The following is a 12421-nucleotide window of genomic DNA, read 5'->3' on the forward strand; positions in this document are numbered from 1 at the left end:
CTCAAGGTAAGCACTCTACCACTTGAGCCACAGCATCACTTCTGGTTTTCTGAGTGGTTTATTGGAGATAAGAGTCTCATGGACTTTCCTGCCTGGGCTGACTTTGAACTGCATCCTAAGATCTTAGCCTCCTGAGTAGCTAAGGTGAGCCACTGATGCCTGGCAACCTTGACCCTTATCTCTAGTCAACCACCAAAATGCTGCAGCTGAAGGCACCACCAAAAAGCCAAAAAGTTAAAAGAACAAAACAAGAAATGGTCAGATTCTGCAGGCAGAAAATGAGTAAGAACATAGTTGCTAAACTTGGGAGCCACTAAAACATTGTTCAGTTAGGTTATAACTGGGGGTGGGTGTGGGGGAGGGAGTCCAGGATAGTCCTTTGACATAGCAATTAAAGACAAGTTGTTCTGATAAGTAATGACTGAAAATTTTCCATAACATTTAGAAAACCTGCTTTTGAACACAGAGGAAATATACCATGGTATCAAACGTTCTTTTTTGATAAAGGAAGCAATTATTAGTTTTATTTGTTCTAAGTAGCCAGAATATCAAACTTAATTTTCATTAGAATGTAATTCTTTTTTTTTCTTTCTTCTTCTTCTTCTTTTTTTGTCAGTTGTAGGGCTTGAACTCTGGGCCTAAGCCCTGTCCCTGAGCTCTTCAGCTCAAGGTTAATGCACTACCACTTTGAGCCACTGCACCACTTCCTGTTTTCTGGTGGTTAGTTGTAGATAAGTCTCATGGACTTTCCTGTCCAGGCTGGCTTTGAACTGGAATCCTCAGATCTTAGTCTCCTGGGTAGCTAGGATTACAGGCATGAGCCACCAGTGCCCGGCTAGAATGTAAATCTTTTTTTGTCAGTCCTGTGGCCTGAATTCTGTACCTGGGCACTGTCCCTCAGCTCTTCGGCTCAAGGCGCTATAGCGCAATACCACTTTAGCCACAACGCCACTTCCGGCTTTTTCTCCTTATGTGGTGCTAAGGAATCGAACCCAGGGCCTCATACATACAAGGTAAGCACTCTACCGCTGAGCCACCTTCCCAGCCCCTACAATGTAATTTTTGTTCACACTAGTAATTCAAAACCCAAGACTCATATTTTATATGTATACATAAGTATATATTTCAAAAATAATGCTTTGTTATCTAAATCCAAGTTAGATTCTTTTCATAAAAAGCAATTACAACTTGAGGACACTTCACATGTGCCTCTTTTGCCAGCACCAAGTCATTCTTATTTGAATCTTTCCATTTTATGACAAACATCAACTCTCCAAAAATGTTGGTGGCACCAAGTATTTGTTCAGCCATCAGGCCCCGGGCAAAACCCTTTGCATCTTTTTTCTTCTTGGATTTCCTAGCATCAGATTTACTTTCTGATATAAATTTCCTTTTCGTACCATTCTTTCCTTCACCAGCTTTTTGAGAATTAAAAAATGCTTTCACTAATTTTGGACAATGTAAGTTTTCTTCAGGTTCCCACGAATTGTCAGCATCTGAGTATCCTTTCCACTTCAGCAAATATTTCACCTTCCCATTCACTACCTGTCGATCCAGTACTTTTTTCACCTCATATTCTTCAAGTTCTTCAACTAAAACCTCTTCAACTTTTTCACTCTTTCTATTCCATTTCTTTTCCATTTTTTTTTTGCAATGTGATTTTCTTGGAAGCTGTAGTTTTAATTGCAGATTTGAAGAGCTGTTATTATTTACCACCTTTGATGCTTCAGGCCTGGATTCTGCAGCACCTTTCAATGCACTTTCAGCACCTGCAACAAATGTATATCACTTTAAAGGAAACGGTTGGTAACCAGGGAGCCTATGGTTATATCATGACTGGAGGCTTATGGACCTTGGGAAGTCCATAAGCAGAGATGAGCAGCTATCAGCATACCCTTGACAGAAGAATGATCTTCCCATTGGGGAAGGTTGTCCTCCTCTGGAGAAAGTTTTCCTCTTTGACTGAGTGCGAACTCACATGAAAAAGTGGGGAAGAAGAGAAGCCAGAGAAGCACAATTAACCCTGGCAAATGTCACATACAATAAGGTCACCGTCATATCTTAGATTAAAAAAAAATTTGTCAGTAGTGGGGCCTGAACTCTGGGCCTGGGCACTGTCCACTTGAGCCATAGGACCACTTCTGGCTTTTTCTGCTTATGTGAGCTGAGGAATTGAACCCAGGACCTCATGCATGCAAGGCAAACACTCTACCACTGAGCCACCTTCCCAGCCCCTCAAATCTTAGATTTATGGATAATTCTGTACCTCCCTCTCAATTATCTGGTAGACTGGAAACTGATCTTTTTTTTTTTTCTTAACATTTTTTTTCTGCCAGTCCTAGGGCTTGAACTCAGGGCCTGGGCACTGTCCCTGAGCTTCTTTTGTTCAAGGTTAGCACTCTACCACTTGAGCCCCAGTGTCACTTCTGGCTTTTTCTGTGTATGTGGTACTGAGGAATGGAACCCATGGCTTCATGCATGCTAGGCAAGCACTCTACCACTAAGCCATATTCCCAGCCTGAAACTGATCTTAAGGAATAGTCCTTTTTATTTTTTCTTTAAAAGGTAGGCAGCTGGGCTCTAATGGGATCACAAGTTTAAAACCAGCTGGGGCAAGAACATTGGTGAGCTCTTATCCTCAATTAATTATCAAAAAGCCAGGGCTGGGAAGATGGCTCAGGGCTGGGAAGATGGTTCAGTGGTAGAGCGCTTGCCTTGCATGTATGAGGCCCTGGGTTTGATTCCTTGGCACCACATAAGCAAGACTTTAAAAGATTAGCCATACAATAAATGTTCTGGTTTAAAAAAACAAACAGGGAGCCTGAAGTAAGCAAGGCACTGGTGGCTCACGCCTGTAATCCTAGCTACTCAGGAAGCTGAGATCTGAGGATCATGGTTTGAAGCCATCCTGGGCAGAAAAGCTCCAGTGAGACTCTTATCTCCAGTTACCACTCAAAAACTGGAAGTGGCACTGTGGTTCAAGTGGTAGAGTGCTAGCCTTGAGCATGAAGAGGCTCAGAGACAGTACCCAGGCCCTGAATTCAAGCCAGGCAACTGCCACCACCACCAACAAAAAGCCTGAAGTAGAGCTGTGGCTCAAGTGGTAGTGTTATCTTTGCGTTTCTCACTCAAAGGAAAGGACAAGCTGAGGGACAGTGCTCAGGCCCTGAGTCCAAGACCCTCTCCCCCTAAAAAAAAATATTGCTGCTTGACCTCTGAGCACCCTACTCTGTGGGGTGGTGGCTCACTGGTGGGAGTCCCTTTGGTGGGATTGGCCAGGAACTGTTGTTTCACTGGAGAACTTAAATGTTTATATTTGTATGTCTTACGTCTTATGCTGATAGTTTCTCCAGAAAGGAGTCCTCTAATTGTCTGGTTGCATAGTCATAGATCTGCCAGTTAGCATCCTTAGAGCCAAGAAGGAAGACACTAGAAATCTCCTCATTGGGTATATTGACTCAGCTGACACTAGCTCAGCTTCTGGTAAGGCTTCACCTTCTCTGTCTGTCATCCCTTAGTGAAGTTTCTGGATTAGATTCTCCATTCCTGAAACTGGGTAGAAGGAGTTGATGGTGAGACTAGGCAGAGAAGAGGCCTTAGGGTGTTAACTGGTCCTTCCTTATGTGCCAATCTTTTGCCCTGAAGGAAATTTTGGTTTACAAAATGGCCACAGTTATGCATATCTTACCTTGGAAACACTTCTTACAAACTATTTTCACACTCCTCCATTAAGGTAAACATCCATGTTCCTCCTTTTGAGTTTGTTTGGAACTTTGTAGTCATAATCAAAAGAACATGGTAACAGAATGTAACTCCCAAGCTAGGTTATAGAAAGCTCATTCTGACAGCTTTTCTCTTGAGATGTTTGCCAATGGAAGTCAGCTGTGAGGAAGCCTAGGTCTTTCCCTGAATGTGTTGTAGTTCCCCTCACTCCCTTAAAGTTCTAGCCTACAGAAACATTAACTACCAGACTCACAAATAAATGAGTGTGAATGAATATACCAAATTACTCCAGCCCCCATCTTTGAGACTTTTGGTTGAGCTCCAGATACTGTGAAACAATGACTAAACAAGGTCCTGTATATATTTCTGTCCCACAGGAAGCAGGACAGATTAAAACTGATTTCATTCTTTAACCCATTTAGTTCTTGAGGTCATTTGTTGCCCAACAACAATACTTCAACTTCTGCTTTGTGGACTTTTCCAGTGTGCTGCTGCAAAATATCAGTTGTTTTTTTCTTTTTTAGCCCTCTGTCCTCTATTGCAGCACGTGAATTCAACTTTCTCTCATCTGAGAAGTGAACCCCACTTATCCACCCACTTTTCATCTCCCCAAACAGTGTTGATGTATCTTATCCATGTTGTCACTTTTCTTGGTTTCTGTAACCTAATCCACTTCAGTTATTTTATTTTATTTTATTTCCGATCATGGGGCTTGAACTCTGGGCCTGGGCATTGTCCCTCAGCTCTTTAGCTCAAGGCTACATTCTACCACTTGAGCCACAGCGCCCTTTTTGGCTTTTTCTGCTTATGTGGTGCTGAGGACTCGAACCCAGGGCCTCATGCATGCAAGGCAAGCATTCTACCACTGAGCCAGCCCTATTTTAAATTTTTTATGTAATTATTTTATTTTGTACAGTACTGGGCTTGAACTCAGGGTCTCATGCTCTTGCTTGGCTTTTTTTTTTTTTTTAAGGCTGGCACTCTACCACTTGAGTCATGCCTATACTGCCTCTACTTACAGCATTTTAATTGGAGATAAGAATCCCATGGTCTTCTGCCTGGGGTGGCTTTGAATTGAACTGAAGTCCTCACAGCTCAGCCTCCTGAGTAGCTAGGATGATAGGTATGAGCCACCAGCACCTGGCCTACAGATTATTTTTGTAGACTCAGGGATGAGTGGGAATAAAAATCATGTATTCAGTCCCACATATTTAATTCATCATTTCTTTTCTCTAATCAAGTTAAAACTCAGGTGATTTAATTCTTTTCTGAATTCTTCCAACATTGTATGATGATTTCATGGCAAAAACTAAAACTGATTTCCAGTTAGTTTGTTGTTGTTGTTGTTGTTGTTGTTGTTGTCAGTTGTGGGGCTTGAACTCTGGGCTTGGGCACTGTCCCTCTGCTCTTTAGTTCAAGGCTAGTGCTTTACCATTTGAGCCACAGTGTCATTTTCAGTTTTCTGGTGGTTAATTGGAGATAAGAGTCTCATGGACTTTGCTGCCTGGACTGGCTTTGAACCACGATCCTCAGATTTCAGTCTCCTGAGTACCTAGAATTACAGGCGTGAGCCACAGGCACCTGGCTGTATTTTTTTTTCTTTTTTCTTTTGGTCATTTGTGGGGCTTAAACTCAGGGCCTGGGCCCATCCCTTAGCCCCTTAGCTTCTTTGTGCTCAAGGCTAGTGCTCTACCACTTGAGCCATAGAACCACTTCTGGTTTTTGAATGCTTAATTGGAGATAAGGGTCTCATGGGGACTTTTCTGCCTGGACTGGCTTCAAAAATGAAGATCTCAGCCCTCTGGGTAACAAGGATTACAGGCATGAGCCACTGGCACCTGGCTTCCAACGTATTTTAGATCTAACTTCTGCATATCAGAGAAAACATGTGCTGTTTGTCTCTCTGAGCTTGGCTTACCTCACTGATAATGGTTTGTTCTAGTTCCATTCATTTCCCTGCAAATGACATAACATTGTTCTTTCTTTTTTTTTTTTTCAAGTTTTATTTAATTTTGCTTTTCAAATTCTCTTTTATCTTGTTGAGAAACTTTTGTTGGAAATTTTTTTGCCCTGTCTCTTCACCTTTTTATTTTTTTTCTGCTTACATGGTACTGAGGAATCGAACCCAGGGCCTCATGCATGCAAGGCAAGTGCTCTACCACTGAGCCACCTTCCCAGTCCCAACATTGTTCTTTCTAATGATGGTGTAAAATTCCTTGTATTAGGTACCAAAATTGTTTTTTGGGGGGGTCCAGTTGTGGGCCTGAACTCTGGGCCTAAGCGCTGTCCCTCAGCTCTTCAGTTCAAGGTTAGCACTCTACCACTTGAGCCACAGCGCCACTTCCGGCTTTTTTTTCCCCTGCTTATGTGGTGCTGAGGAATCAAACCCAAGGCCTCATGCATGCAAGGCAAGCGCTCTACCACTGAGCCATCTTCCCAGCCCCAGTACCAAATATTTTGATCCACTCATCTATTGTAGGGCATCTGAGCTGTTCCCATATCTTTTTTTTTTTGGGTCCGGTCGTGGGGTCTGAACTCTGGGCCTGGGCGCTGTCCCTCAGCTCTTCAGCTCAAGGCTAGCACTCTACCACTTGAGCCACAGTGCCACTTCCGGCTTTTTTTTCTTTTTGCTTATGTGGTGCTGGGGAATCGAACCCAGGGCCTCAGGCATGCAAGGCAAACACTCTACTACTGAGCCACCTTCCCAGCCCCAGCTGTTTCCATATCTTGCCCAATGTGAATAATGCAGCAATGAACATAGATGTGGAGATGTCTTTATCATATCCTAGCTCATAATGTTCTTAGTAGAAGTGGTATTGCGGATTGTAGGGAAGGTCTATGTTTAGTTTTTTGAGGTACCTCCATCCTGTTGTCCAGAATGATTACTAGTTTACAATTCCACCAACAGTGCAGTAGAGTTCCTTTTTCCTCATGTCGCTGCCAACAGTTGTTGTTGTTCAAATTTATAATATTGGCCATTCTAACTAGTGTCAAGTGGTATCTTAGAGTTGTTTTGATTTACATTTCCTTGATGGCCAGAGATAAGGAGCATTTCCTCATGTATCTCCTTGCCATTCTTACTTTTTCTGAGAAGTCTCTCCTTAGCTCTTTGCCCATTTAGTGATTGGTTTATTGCATTTGGGAGGGGTTAGTTTCTTGAGCTGTTTGTATATTTTGGATATTAGGCCTTTGTCTGATATGTTGCTGGTAAAGATTTTCTCCAAGTCTGTTGGCTGTCTTTCTAGTTTAGTAACTATATCCTTTGCTCTGCAGAAACTTTTTATTTTGATGAAGTCCCACTTGTCAAGTTTCTCTCCTGACAGTTGTTCCCCTGGAACTCTTTTCAAAGAGTTTCTAACAATACCTATAAGTTCTAGTGTTTCTCATACTCCCTCTTGCAGTAATTTCAAGGTTTTGGGGTCCGACATTGAGGTCTTCAATCCATTAGTACATAGTGACAGAAATCTACTTGTAATTTTCTGTATATGGATGCCCCATTTTTTTTCTTTTTTTGGGTCCGGTCATGGGGCCTGAACTCTGGGCCTGGGCGCTGTCCCTCAGCTCTTCAGCTCAAGGCTAGCACTCTACCACTTGAGCCACAGTGCCACTTCCAGCTTTTTTTCTTTTTTGCTTATGTGGTGCTGAGGAATCGAACCCAGGGCCTCATGCATGCAAGGCAAGCGCTCTACCACTGAGCCACCTTCATTTTCTGAACACCAATTATTATTTTTTTTTTTTTTGAGTCCAGTCGTGGGGCCTGAACCCTGGGCGTGGGTGCTGTCCCTCAGCTCTTCAGCTCAAGGCTAGCGCTCTACCACTTGAGCCACAGCGCCACTTCTAGCTTTTTCTTTTTGCTTATGTGGTGCTGAGGAATCGAACCCAGGGCCTCAGGCATGCAAGGCAAGCACTCTACCACCGAGCCACCTTCCCAGCCCTGAACACCAATTATTGAAGAGGCTGTCCCCCCTCTCCCCACTGTATGCTTTTGGCCCACTTATCAAATATCAAATAACTAAGCATAAGGTTTTATTTCTGGGATTTCTAATGTGCTGCATTGGTCTTCAGATCTATTTTTTTGCGGGGGTGGGCGGGTCCAGTCGTGGGGCCTGAACTCTGGGGCCTGGGCGCTGTCCCTCAGCTCTTCAGCTCAAGGCTAGCGCTCTACCACTTGAGCCACAGTGCCACTTCTGGCTTTTTTCTTTTTTGCTTATGTGGTGCTGAGGAATAGAACCCAGGGCCTCATGCATGCAAGGCAAGCACTCTACCACTGAGCCACCTTCCCAGCCCCTTCAGGTCTATTTTTGTGCAAAAGTCCAGGCCTTTTTTCTTTTTTTGTTCAGTCATGGGGCTTGAACTCTGGACCTGGACACTGAACCTGAACTTTTTTAACTTTTTTGCTCAAAGCTAGTGCTGAACTACTTTGAGTCACAGCTTCACTTCTAGTTTTTGTTTTTGTTTTTATTTGTGGGTTGTAGGGCTTGAACTCTGGGCCTGGGCGCTGTCCCTCAGCTCTTCAGCTCAAGGCGAGCACTCTACCACTTCAGCCACAGTACCACTGGTGGTTTTCTGGTGATTGATTGGAGGTTAAGAGTCTCATGGACTTTACTGCCTGGGCTGGCTTTGAACTGTGATCCTCATATCTCAGCCACATGAGTAGCTAGGATTACCACATGGACAGACTGTTTTTGTTATTGTAGCTCTGTAGTGCTTGAGGTGTGGTATTGTGATACCACCCCCATTACTTTTTTTTTTTTTTTTTGTGACTAGAATTGCTTTGGCTATTCAAGGCCTTTTGTTTCATAGGAATTTTTGGGTCATTTTCTCTATCCTTGTAAAGTATATCATTGGAAAAACTGGGCACTGGTGGCTCACGCCTGTAATCCTAGCTACTCAGGAGGCTGAGATCTGAAGATCATGGTTCAAAGCCAGCCCTGGGCAGGAAACTCAGTGAGACTCTTATCTCCAATAAATCACTAGAAAACTGGAAGTGGTGCTGTGGCTCAAGTGGTGGAGCACTTGCCTTGAGCTGAAGAGCACATGGACAGTGCCCAAGCCCAGAGTTCAAGCCCCACGACCAAGAAAAAAAAAGTATATAATTGGGATTTTGATGACAATTGCACTGTTTATCATTTTTGGAATCATGGCCATTTTCACAATGTTAATTCTATCTATCCATGAACTCAAAGGGTCTTTTCCATTTCCTGGTAACCTCTTTGATTTCTTTCTTCAAATTTTTATTTATTTTATTGAAATTTTTTATAATTTTCACTATAAAGATCTCTTACATCTTTGGGAAGGTTTATTTGTGGTTTTTTGTTTGTTTGCTTGCTTGCTTGCTTGCTTTGTTTTGTTTTTTGAGACTATGGCAAATGGAATTGTTTTCCCTACTTCCCTCTCTTCTTGTACATTGTTGGCATACAGAAAGGCTATTGACTTTGTGGATTTATCCTGCTACACATTTGTGGGGTACCCTGCTAGTTTGCCAAAGTGATTCATCTATTCTAGGGACTTGGGGTTGGAATCTTTTGGGTGTTTTAGGTATAAGATCATATCATCTGCAATAGGGATAGTTTGACTTCTTTCCCTATATGAATCCCTTTTATGTACTTTTCTTGCCTTATTCCCTGGCTAGGAATTCCAGAACTATATTGAAGAGGAGTGGAGAGAGTGGACATTCTTACCTTTTTCATGATTTTTAGGGGAAATGGTTTTAGTTTTAGTTTTTCCACCATTCGGTATATTGGCTATTGATCTGACATATATAGCCTTCATTATTTTAAGGAACATGCCTTCTATTCCTAGCTTCTCTAAAACTTTTAACATGAATGGATGTTGGATTTTGTCAAAGGCTTTTTCTGCATCTTTGAGATGATCATGTGGTTCTTGTCTTTGTTGATGTGGTATATTACATTTATTGATTTATGTAACTTAAATCAAGGACTCTCACATTTTATTTGTTTTGTTTTTGTTTTTGGGTTGTGGGGTTTGAACTCAGGGTGTGGGCACCATCCCTGAGCTCTTTTGCTCAAAGCTATTATTCTACTACTTTGAGCCACAGCTCCACTTCTGGAAGCTGAATCATATTTTGAAGCCAAGCTCAGGCAGGAAATTTGGAGACTCTTAGCTCCAATAGACTGTTGGGAGCCAAAAGTTAAGTCTCTCATACTTGATAGGCTTAACTATCTCACTGGAACAACCTGAGGCTGAGTTTACAGAATCCTACCTTTTCACCATGCCCTAAAGTAAACACCCTGCAGCTACTCAGGACCATCTTTTCACCCCACCCTAAATCTACTAACACCACCTTTGCACCACGCCCTAAGTCCAAGCATATAAATACCCTTGTGTGAAAAATAAAATTTGGCAGCTTGATCAGAATCCTTGTCTTGCTGTCCTTCTTTGTGTCTCTTGTCCCTTCATTCCTTCTCGCTTAGGTTCACCGCCCTCGTTGAAGTCCTGTGGGTCGGGACAATAGACTACTCAGGAAAAGCTAGAAGTGGCATTGTGGCTCAAGTGGTAGAACGCTAGCCTTGAGCAAAAGAGGGCCCCGAGTTCAAGCCCCAGAACTGGAAAAGAAAGAAAGAAAGAAATACATTTCAATTTTATTTGGAAACTCTACAAGGAATATGAAAGACAGAACAAATGTAAGTCAGATTCATATGGAAACAAAAAGAGAGAGCAGTATACCTTCCTCCTTCTCCCTCAGAAAGTTGATTGGCTCAAAGACACACAAAAACACCCTACTCTTCTGGTCACCCTGATGAGTTCTGATTCATAATTTTCTCAGTTTATAAGCAAGTATTCCCTTTAGAAGAAGTCTGGCCGGGCGCTGGTGGCTCACGCCTGTAATCCTAGCTACTCAGGAGGCTGAGATCTGAGGATCGAGGTTCAAAGCCAGCCCGGGCAGGAGAGACTGTGAGACTCCTATCTCCAATAAACCACCAGAAAACTGGAAGTGGCGCTGTAGCTCAAGTGGTAGAGCGCTAGCCTTGAGCTGAAGAGCTGAGGGACAGCGCCCAGGTCCAGAGTTCAAGCCCCACGACCGACAAAAAAAAAAAAAAAAAAAGAAGAAGTCTGAAGTGCCATGTGTACGTGGCTCATGCCTGTAGTCCTATCTCCTCAGGAGGTGGAAAGTCTGTGAGATTCTTTTTTTTTTGGGTCCGGTTGTGGGGCCTGAACTCTGGGCCTGGGCACTGTCCCTCAGCTCTTCAGCTCAAGGCTAGTGCTCTACCACTTGAGCCACAGTGCCACTTCCGGCTTTTTTCTTTTTGCTTATGTGGTGCTGGGAATCGAACCCAGGGCCTCAGGCATACAAGGCAAGCGCTCTACCACTGAGCCAACTTCCCAGCCCCATCTGTGAGATTCTTATCTCCAATAAACTACTAAAAAAAAAACCCTGAAAGTGGTACTGTGGCTCAAGTGGTAGAGTGCCAGCTTTGAGCATAAAGAGCCTCAGGGACAGTGGCTAGGCCCTGAGTTCAAGTCCCAAGACTGAAAAAACAACAACAACAAAAGTCTGAAGTAAGGCTCTCTCAGTCTTATGGTTGGTGGTACAGGTCCTTTTTAAAGACCCTTTTGCTCTTGAGAAAAATGGTCATTTTTTTTTCTCAGAACAAAGCTTAATCATGAATTTGGTGCATTCCAAATATTATCAACAACAAATATTGATCAAAGGCAGATACTATGTCTTTGTTTCTGTGGGTTCCCAGAGCCTCGCACAGTGCCCTGCCTGTCTAGTTGAGATAAGGAGTCTACTGTCAAGTAACTAATAACCCAGGGGTCTCATTTAAAACATGGGTATATTGTTTATACAAGTGAAAGTCTTAACGTGTATAGCTCAATGAAGTCTGGCAACTGAAAACATTCAGGAAGCCACCAGTAGGTCACCATAGACTGTATTTCTAGCTCCCTAGAAAGTTCTTGTATTTTTCTTTTCAGCCACAAGCCTGGTTTGACCATTATATAAATAAAATATACATTATGAGGGTTTTTTTTGGGGGGGGGCATGGAAAGGGCACATCTTACTGCTTTGCTTTGGTTAATTTGGTTAATTTTTTTTTTTTTTTTGCCTGTCCTGGGGCTTGAACTCAGGGCCTGGTCACTGTCCTTGAGCTTCTTTTGCTCAAGGCTACCACTCTACCACTTGAGCCACAGCGCCACTTGCAGCTTTTTCTGTTTATGTGTTACTGAGGAATTCAACCAGGGATTCATGGGTGCTAGGCGAGCACTCTACCACTAAGCCACATTGCCAGCCTAGTTAATTTTTTAAGCTTTTACAACTTTATTCTCAGAGCCAACATGCATGAATTAACAAACCCTCATTATTGCCAAGTATTGTAGGAATCATATTACTTCCTACATGTACCAAAAACCTCATATTCAACAATGAGTTTGAAGCTGCAAAAGAAGATTTACTGTTTGCACCTGTCTGTAAGGCTTTGCTACAAATTAAACAAACACACAGACATAAGTGCTTCTTAGTCTATATTTTTGTCTATGATATTCACTTATGTTCTTGGCATGTTCTCAGTATTGCATGTTCTGTTTTCCTTAGCAACGGATCTTTGAAAGGTTCCCAGTTTAGGCTGGCATAAATTAATATGCTCTGACCATTTTTTTGTTGTTATTGTTGGTTATGAGGCTTGCACTTTGGCCCTGAGCACTGACCCCTGAGCTCTTCAACTCAAAGCCAGCAAGT

General features: G+C 42.7%; 1 non-coding gene and 1 pseudogene across 1 annotated transcript; both read right to left on the minus strand.

Annotated features, from left to right (window-relative positions):
• Positions 1-1146: 1146 nt before the first annotated feature.
• LOC138803711 (chromobox protein homolog 3 pseudogene) lies at positions 1147-3766 on the minus strand (annotated as a pseudogene).
• Positions 3767-12067: 8301 nt separating this feature from the next.
• Positions 12068-12198, minus strand: LOC138803716 (small nucleolar RNA SNORA40). The gene has a single exon (XR_011365015.1). It is a non-coding gene; the product is annotated as a small nucleolar RNA SNORA40 (small nucleolar RNA).
• Between the last annotated feature and the right edge of the window lie 223 nt (positions 12199-12421).

The sequence above is a fragment of the Dipodomys merriami genome, unplaced genomic scaffold, assembly GCF_024711535.1.
Source record: "Dipodomys merriami isolate MVZ:Mamm:240054 unplaced genomic scaffold, mDipMer1.0.p SCAF_346, whole genome shotgun sequence".
NCBI lineage: Eukaryota > Metazoa > Chordata > Mammalia > Rodentia > Heteromyidae > Dipodomys > Dipodomys merriami.